At 38.4% G+C, this 9,117-nt stretch overlaps 1 long non-coding RNA gene across 1 annotated transcript; it reads right to left on the bottom strand.

Moving 5' to 3' along the window:
- Nucleotides 1-1,002: 1,002 nt before the first annotated feature.
- LOC131256176 (uncharacterized) lies at nt 1,003-2,013 on the bottom strand. The gene is made up of 6 exons (XR_009176624.1): nt 1,927-2,013; nt 1,644-1,746; nt 1,454-1,561; nt 1,294-1,356; nt 1,150-1,221; nt 1,003-1,048 (listed from the first exon to the last, which is right to left on the bottom strand). It is a non-coding gene; the product is annotated as an uncharacterized LOC131256176 (long non-coding RNA).
- Between the last annotated feature and the right edge of the window lie 7,104 nt (nt 2,014-9,117).

The raw sequence follows: 9,117 nt of genomic DNA, 5'->3' as shown, positions 1-9,117 counted from the left end.
ATATTGTAATATGCTAGCCCAATGGTGTTCTTTTTAATAAAATTCTCTTTACCTGTCAATGAAATACAAATTTATGTATGTATGAACATATCTGCCTTACGCACCTAAGATAACCGAGATATTAGCACCTAACACTGGATACTTGATGATTCATACAACAATGAAGCACTTTGGCATCTGCAAAAAACAAAATGACAAGCAGAATTCTGCATACATTTATTAGTTTGCATTGGAACAAATAACCAACCAATTAAAAGAACAAAATTCTTATCAATTACAAGAGATGAACTGATAATTTGAAGATATACCTTCCAACAGGAATGTTTTTTGGAATCTATGACCATGCATAAGCTTCCAATATGCAGAGATAAAATGTATATCAGCAAATTCTAGCTCGTTTTCAATGCAAATATCTGAGTTAGCTATAAAGCACTCAAGTGTTAGTACATGTGCATGCTAAGAAATACCATTATTTTTGTTATTTCCTCTTCATTTAAATGACCATAAGCAATTCAATTCGCATATGTTATTTCCTAAGACAATCCCAATGAGATTGCCTTGGGAAATTTAAGTTACCGTGGATCTCCATATTTGTTAGTTTTATATGCAAAAATGTCACTTGACAAGAATCAAGTAACAAGCCGCCCCTACCTCCATGATTCAAAAGTTTCAACTTTTGTACAAAGTTTCCAGAATAACAACGTCAACCTTACTCATTTCTTGCTTACATTGGAAATTTGGCATGTTGTGAAGATCCTCTTCAATCATCTTCGATGAATCCTCTTGGCATTTTTCTCATAAATCATATTTCAAATAAACTTAGAAAAAGAAATCTAAAAGAATCAGATAATAACCAAGCATACCCAAGAAAGGCTAGAAAAAGAGGTTTATTTTCTGTATAAAACATTCCAAAAGGTAGTTTCCACTTTACTGAACTACTAGTTATTTTAATTCAATTCAATACTAGGTAATATAGACTAAAGCCAGCTTGAAGTAGTCTGAACCTACTAACAGCCTTTCTGTTACCTTTCTCAATCAGATTTCTGACCTGAAGCAGTCTGAACTTAATAAAATATAGTTACTAGCATGTAGCCATCAAGGTATGAGGTTTTGTAGGCCTTAATGAAAGTGGGAAAGAAAAATCCATACAACTTTGTCCAAATGCTTAAGAACAGATGATTGATCATTGGGGTCAATGTTCGCCTCGTCCTTTAAAATGACCTACTTAGAAAGCATGACATGGTATGAAAATACTCAAAAAATATGAAAACCAAATTCCACAGAACTCTGTACCTCAGCATATTCAAAAGGCCTCACTGACTTCAAAGGTATTTTAGTTGGACGATATCGATTCCCCTATAAATAGAAATCACCAACTGTATTTCACATATATGACCATTAACAGAAAGGATGAAAGGAGGTAAAAAGAAACAGGCTTCTTCACCAAAACAACCTTAATTTCTAAAAGAAGGACATGCTTAAGCTTTGCTTCCCCATCGATTAATGATGTTGCAACAGACGACCCTAGTTGAGTTATATGAAAGCCCATCCTAGGAACTTCCTATGAAATCAGAAGCTACCCTTAATAAGATGCAATAAGAAGGAAGTAATCTATAGGCAACAAAAAATGTTATCAGCAATACCTATGGATTAACTAGGCATTCATGTTCATGCCCCCACACTATGAAGTCTAGGAATCGTGGCAGGAAATGTTCATTTATCGCATTTTTAGGATTTGTCTTGATCCTGCAATGCATAGACGTACAATTATAAGCAGCAACTAATCAGGTAAGCATTTAATTTCCCACTAAAAACATCTAGCAACTCACGAAAAATACTCATCACAAATCAATTTAAGTTGAGGAGATTGATTATGTTGTTTCATGTGTTCTAACTTCTAGGTTACTCTCAAAGACAATGTCTAACCTATTTTGATGGAGTACCATAATGTTGAACCAATCTGACACATCACACCCTTCTTGAGCTTCAGGCCTTACCCATTGCAGTTTTTTTCCCATTTGTATACCCTAGTATACAGCTCTGTTTTCCAAATACAAAGGGTTAGACACAAATAATAAGAATATGAAGAGAGCCAACATCCTTAAGCAGTGACAAATAGCAGAGCACATAAGAAAATATGCCTTGATAGCATTGGGAACCATGAGAAGAACTTAAAACTGCTGCTTAAAGAAACCAACGTTCCAGGAGCAGCATATAAAAAATACACCAAATGCACACCAGCTCAAAGCTTTCCTTATACAAGGTTCCTTCATATGACCATGTTGGACCAACAAATTAGAGAGATATGTTGCTACCTTGTCCTAGAGTGACTTGTAGTGTTTCTAACAAACTAATAAAAGATACAGAGAGAGAGAGGGGGGGAGGGAGATAGTGACACAAATTATTCCAAACAGATGACCTTGTCCCTAGAACAAAATGCACAAAAAGACAGACTCGAAGACAACCAATGGACTCCCAGAACCAGTGATCGACAAATGGATTTCTCGCACGTTCTACAATAAGAAATGAGATGAAAGGTCTACAAAATTGGACTTCTCAACAGTCACATGAGTAGTTCAAAGGTCATTGTGAGTTCTAGTTTCTAGAAATGCAAAAGTTCTGGTTATGAAAACACAGCTAAGGCTGATGTGCATGGGAGATTTTAGATGATGCAGAGGAATGAGTCTACAGAATCAAGAAATGAGTAGTTAGTGATGTGCATAGAATTTGCAAAATTTGAGAATTGTCATTGGTTGGCCACCCATGAACTGCTAGTTCATTGTTTTTCTATTATGCTCAGATATTCATGTTGAACAAGTGCAGTAAAGGCAATCAGATTGAAGCATCATCTAGCTCTCTATACAGTTTTCAGTAGGGCTGTCAATGGGCAGGTATAGGGTCTGGATTTGTCCAAGCCCAACCTTCAAGATGAAACCTGGGACCAAGCTGCTTGCTGTCAAACTCAGATATAAATATAAGGCCATGTTTGGATAATAGGGATTCCATGCCAAACAATGGAACAGAAAAACAATTTTCCTTTGATGTGACAATTTTTATTGTTTGGATAGCAAAGAAAAGGATGGAATCCACTAAGCAATCATTACACTTCTCCATAATTTGAATCTTGGCGTAAGAACCTGAGTGATTGTCATTGTGAGAGGAATACGATCTTTCCACTTGCTATGCAAACAAAAACCCAAAAACTGAAATCCATGTTTCAATAGTGCTCATAAAAATCATCATTAGATATCAATTGCAGAAAGGTTATCCTGTCACCCAAGTATAAAACATAATGCTGACTGTTCTAAGAAGTGGCTACAAAAATAATAATAACCATCATCATAAACATTGATAGACACAAAGTAAATGGCTGGTGTATAGATTTTATAGGAAACGAAAATCCTTAAATGTCAATTGATCTGTCAATCGACACTGGATCAATTGAGAGAAATAAAGAGAGAGAGAGAGACCTGTAAATGTCAATCAACACTGGATCAAGTGAATAGAGGAAGATCGAAAGCCCTAAGTGTACAAAAAAAAATCCTTAAATACCTTACAAAAAAAAACTTTCCCATTTTCTCCTGTTACAGATTTTACAAAACCCTAAATCCTTTTCCTATTACAAATTTTATAGGAAATGAAACCCTAATCTGTGTATTTGAAGATTTAGAAATAAAAACTCAAAATCAAACTTAGAATATATAGTGAGAGAAATGGGTACCTGGTCAGAGAGGAGAGACGAAGAAGAGGTGAAGGGCGGGGGTCACAAGGGTGGATTTTCTCTCGGGTGAAGGGGGTGCATCGCTCAAGGGTTACAGTCGAGAGGGAGAGGGAGAGGGAGCGACAAAAGGAGGTAGGGGTTAGGGTCGAGAGGGAGAGGGAGAGGGAGTGAGAGAGGGAGAGTGGAGCGAGAGAGAGAGAGAGAGAGAGAGAGAGAGAGAGAGAGAGAGCACGAGAGAGAAAAGGGATGCGGATTTGGGTTTTTTTCCCCGGATGGAGGGAGAGAAATTTTAGAAAGTTTCGTTTGAGGGGGAAGGAAAAAAGGGCAGCGCGCGGGCTGAGTTTCCGCCTTTTTTTGCTAGGTTTTAAACCATAGCTAAAATCCCACTAGCCGTAGCCATTATGCCATCCTTCACGACCTCTCCGCGTTTACACATTTGATAGGTTCTGGATAGATGGTCCAATCAGGAGCTTTGTGGGGTCCACCATGATGCATTTGATATATCCACTCCATCCATTAATTTTGTAAATTTTTTATAGAGAATGGCCCAAAAATCTAGGCAAATCGAAGGTCCAATTGAACCACACCATCAATCAATGGTACGTATATAATCTCCACTGTTTCTTACCATGTGGTCCACTTGAGCCTTTGATCTACTTCCTTTTTTAAGATCTTGCCCTAAAATGATCTTTCAAAATGTATAGATGTATTAGATGGAGCATACACATTTTAATGGGCCTCGTAGAGTTCCTTATGGGGCTGTCACATGGTGTAGGTACGGGTGGTGGCATTAGCTTTTAGCTACGGTTTTATTATTTTTCACTACGGTTTTAAACCATAGCAATAGAGCTACAATTTATATCCGTAGCCAAAAACTAGCATGGTCCATAGCCTTTGGTCATTTTTTTGGTAGTGGTTGTATTGCCTTATCATTACTGCTTGACTAAATTGATAACATGTTAACTTTTGCCTTATAGTACCACTGAGTTGATCACTCACTCCCACTCTAGGACGGTGTTTTAAAACACCAACCAGACTCTGATTTAGATGCAGGTTGTGATGAAGCTTACGTGATGGAGCCGGACTTCTTTGACGAGGAGGAAGAGTTCTCCTACGTTCAGCTCTCAGGCGTGTCTGTGTAGACCTAGAGCTGCTTCACCTGGATTACAGGGATATTGAATTAGTTAAACATTTACATTTTGATATTTTGTACATTTTAAAACAAACATATGTATATATTCAACCTGATAGCACGTTCATACTCTGGAGGTTGTGAAACACATATATATTTTATATATCTATCCTAGTCTTTCGCTTGCTTAATTATCTTAATTCGGGAATATGATATGTTGTTTTAGTATGATCCCACTCATGTTTAAGGCACTAATATGGTCAACATTCAAACATCATTATCTATGTTGCATAAGTGATGCATTAGAACTCGAGAGTTGAGCTTTGCTCAACCCTCGATTTTCAGGGCATTACAAATGTACATCACGATGGGCCTCACTCAAGGGCCTAATACACATCATGATGGGCCTCACTCATGGCCCTAATACACATCACGATGGGCCGAATACACGGGCTTAATATACATCACCATGGGCCATTACCCATGGTCCTCAATATACATCATAATGGGTCATAACCCATAGGCCTCAATATACATCAAGTGGGCCGCATCACATGGGCTGCACTAATGGGCCTCATACACATCAAGTGGGTTGCATCAATAGGCCGCACTAATGGGCCTCATACACATCAAGTGAGCTGCATCAATGGGCCGCTCTAATGGGCCTCATACACATCAAGTGGCTGCATCAATGGACTGCACTAATATATCAAGGTGGGCCTCAGGGATGGACCACAAATATATTAAGGTGGGCCATAAAAACATCATATTGGGCCTCGACAAAGGCCAAAAACACATAACAGGTGGGCCCTGCATATGGGCCCTCAAATACACCACATGGGCCATATAAACATCAAGTGGGCCGCATTACATGGGCCTCATATACAACATGTCGGGCCTCATGGACGGGCTACAAATTCGTCGAGGTGGGCCTCATGGATGGGCCATAAATACATCAAGGTGGGCCTCATGGATGGCCACAAATACATCATGGTGGGCCTCATCACATGGGCCACACCAAAAATCATTTCAATAGTTGTAGGTGTAACATGTGTATCACTGTACACATGGCCCACTAATGATGATTAGCACTGTCCAAACATTGTCCAGGTAAATTAGCATCGTCCAAACATTGTCTATGTAAATCGGCACTGTCCAAACATTGTGGATGGTGTGGATATGCAACATACATCGAAGTGGGATCCATAGCATCGTCCAAACATTATCCAGCATCGTCTAGACTGTCTGAACGATGTGGATGAAACAAATACATCACTAGTGGTGTCCACGGGACTTACTGACATCCCACACTAGCAAATACACCAGCCAATCTGCTTCCTAAAAGTGGGTCCCACTAGATATAGTATAATATAATATTATTTATTATATTTTTTTGAAAATGGGGCAGCGTCCAGCTACTGGGATCTCCATGTGGCTGGAGGTGGACGACCAGGGCAAAACACATACATCTTAGTAAGGCCCACCATCCAGGAACAGATGGACGGTGTGGATATAACACATACACCATGGTGGTTCCACCGTCCTTACTGGACGGTGGTGGATATAACACTTTCATCATGTGGGGTCCACGTCCAGGGACTAGACGTGGAAGAAACACTGCGTCAAGTGGGTCCATGTGGTATAGTCCACCTGTTTAGATCAACCTGATATTTTTATTTTCTCTCCATCCAGGCCTGTCCAAACGGACAGGCAGGAGGATCTTGCCCGCTGGATAGACAGCATGGATAAAACAATTACATCATGTGGGGCCCACGTTCACGTGGCTAAACGGCATGGATATACGACACATGTGTCAGATGAGACACACTCCAAACAGATGGACAGTGTGGGCAATGCATATCATCAAGGTGGACCATCGAAAGAAGGAGAGGGGGAGAGAGAGAGAGAGAGAGAGAGAGAGAGAGAACGGTGAAGATGGGAGGGACCCCACCACTATGGGCCCCTCTTTGATACAAGGCATATATCAAGATGGGTCCCACCACAAATGGGCCCTCAAATTATCAAAATCATACAAATTAAACCAAAAAAAAAACACCCATCATTGATCTCCTCTTCCTTCTTCCGCCAACACGATCTAGTGCTCCAAGGGGTGGATTCTAACGGTTGAGATGGACTTTGGATGGTGGGATTGGGTGCAAGAAGGTGGGCCACACCAAGCTTTCTCTCCTCATGGAGCTTGGACGATTGCTTTCTTGGGAGAAATAAGAGAGATAAGAGAGAAGAGAGAGATGAGAGATGTGGGTGATGGGTGAGTGAGTGATGGGAGTACTTGTGTAAGAGAGAGAATTAACTTTGGGGATAGGTATTATACTTGGGGATGGGTGTGAGTGATGGGAGTGATGGGATGTGTACTTAACATTTAATGTGATGGATTCTCTTGGGATTGCAACGCACAGTGTTTTCCTCGAACTGAACGTGGGTCAACATCTCCTGCCTGGGTATCGCCTCAGCATGTGAGATGCAGCGTCAGAACTGCGGCGACGGTGTAGTCACTATGATACAAGTCTGGGGCCGAGCTAACTCAGATCCACAAGATGCAACTCAAGGTCACGCGTAACTGCTATCTACAAGTCGCGGGTTGCCGAAATTTGACCAGAAGGACCGCGGAAGCCTATGGAATGGTACGGTTTAGGATACGGGCCTTACACATGTATAAATAACTTTGTTGTTGCGCTACTTAGCTTCTCAATAGAAGTTCTACTCCACATTTGTTTTATCTTCTTTTATTTAGTTAATTTTTTCCTAAATATAATTGGATCAATAGAGAGTCTCCTAGGCTCATTTACTTCTTCATCCAAATGTATAGGGGCATCACGTGAAGATGCCTCTTGTCGAGTCCTAAACATACGTTGTAATCCACCAAACCTACCCTCCCCCCACCCCCACCTGCAAAAGCAGTCGCACTCCCAACTATGCTCCTACTCCCACTGCCCCTCCTTTATCACGTATTGACCCACTCACACCAAACATGCGATGACGTTCTTCCTTTCATAAGTAAGATGTAAGCTCTCTCTCCTAACTATAGTTAATTTTCAATTTGAATCATCGTTAGAATTAATAATATATTCATCACAAGCACCTATATATTCGAACCAAACACCTCCTGTCGGACTGCATCCAAAATCTCATCTTTCTTATTCTATCCAGCAACACGTCTACCATTCGATTCATCTAGACTGGCTTGCATTAAAATCATTATCTCTTTTAGTACTCTAGTACATCTCGCATTTTTACCCTTTCGATGTGTTAAATGTTGTTTAAGATGAGTAATTCCACCAATTATTAGTCTCTCATAATAGTTACACATCATTTGGTGCCTAGTACCACCAACCCTCTAACAATGTTGCCATCCAATATCCTCACTTGCTGGCCGGACCCAGACATTTCCATAGGTAGATTAGATATGACCTATGTCTATGTGAGATTATGAGTCTACTCGATTCTCTAAATTTATATATAGTTTTTACGTTTTATAGGATAATGAATTAATTAATTTAAATCTCGAGAAGCTAATGTAAATAGATTAATAACAGAAATTTCAAACTTCTATAAACCCTACGAAGCTCTAAAACTTGTCCAAAATAAGAAAATATAAACATAAAGTCACTAATCCGTAAATAGAAAAAATATATATATAATCAAAACCATAATCTATTAAATGGATATTAATATGTTCTACTATGATTAACACATCATATTCTACCATTAAAATAACTATACATTGAATAAAAAATTATTTTTCAATTTTTTAAAAAAATGGCCGAAAATAAGGCGTAAATAGAAAAAATAAAAAATATACAAAATCACAACCATAATCTATTAAATGGACATTAATATGTTCTATTATGATTAATACATCATATTCTACCAATAAAACAGCAATACATTTAATAAAAAATGATTTTTTGAATTTTTTTTAAAAAAGACCAAAAATAGTGCGTAAATGGAAAAAAATTAAAAAAATATAAAATCACAACCATAATCTGTTAAATGGATATTAATATATTCTACTATGATTAACACATCATATTCTACCATTAAAACATCAATACATTGAATAAAAAATAATTTTTCAAATTTAAAAAAAAAATGGCCAAAAATAGTGCGTAAATAGAAAAAAATATCAAAATAAAAAATAAAATCACAACCACAGTCTATTATATGGACATTAATATATTCTACTATGATTAACACATCATATTCTACCATTAAAACAACAATACATTGAATAACAAATGATATT

The sequence above is a fragment of the Magnolia sinica genome, chromosome 9, assembly GCF_029962835.1.
Source record: "Magnolia sinica isolate HGM2019 chromosome 9, MsV1, whole genome shotgun sequence".
NCBI lineage: Eukaryota > Viridiplantae > Streptophyta > Magnoliopsida > Magnoliales > Magnoliaceae > Magnolia > Magnolia sinica.
The sequence above is the reverse complement of the archived record's forward strand: the minus strand, read 5'-3'. Positions and strand labels throughout refer to the sequence as shown.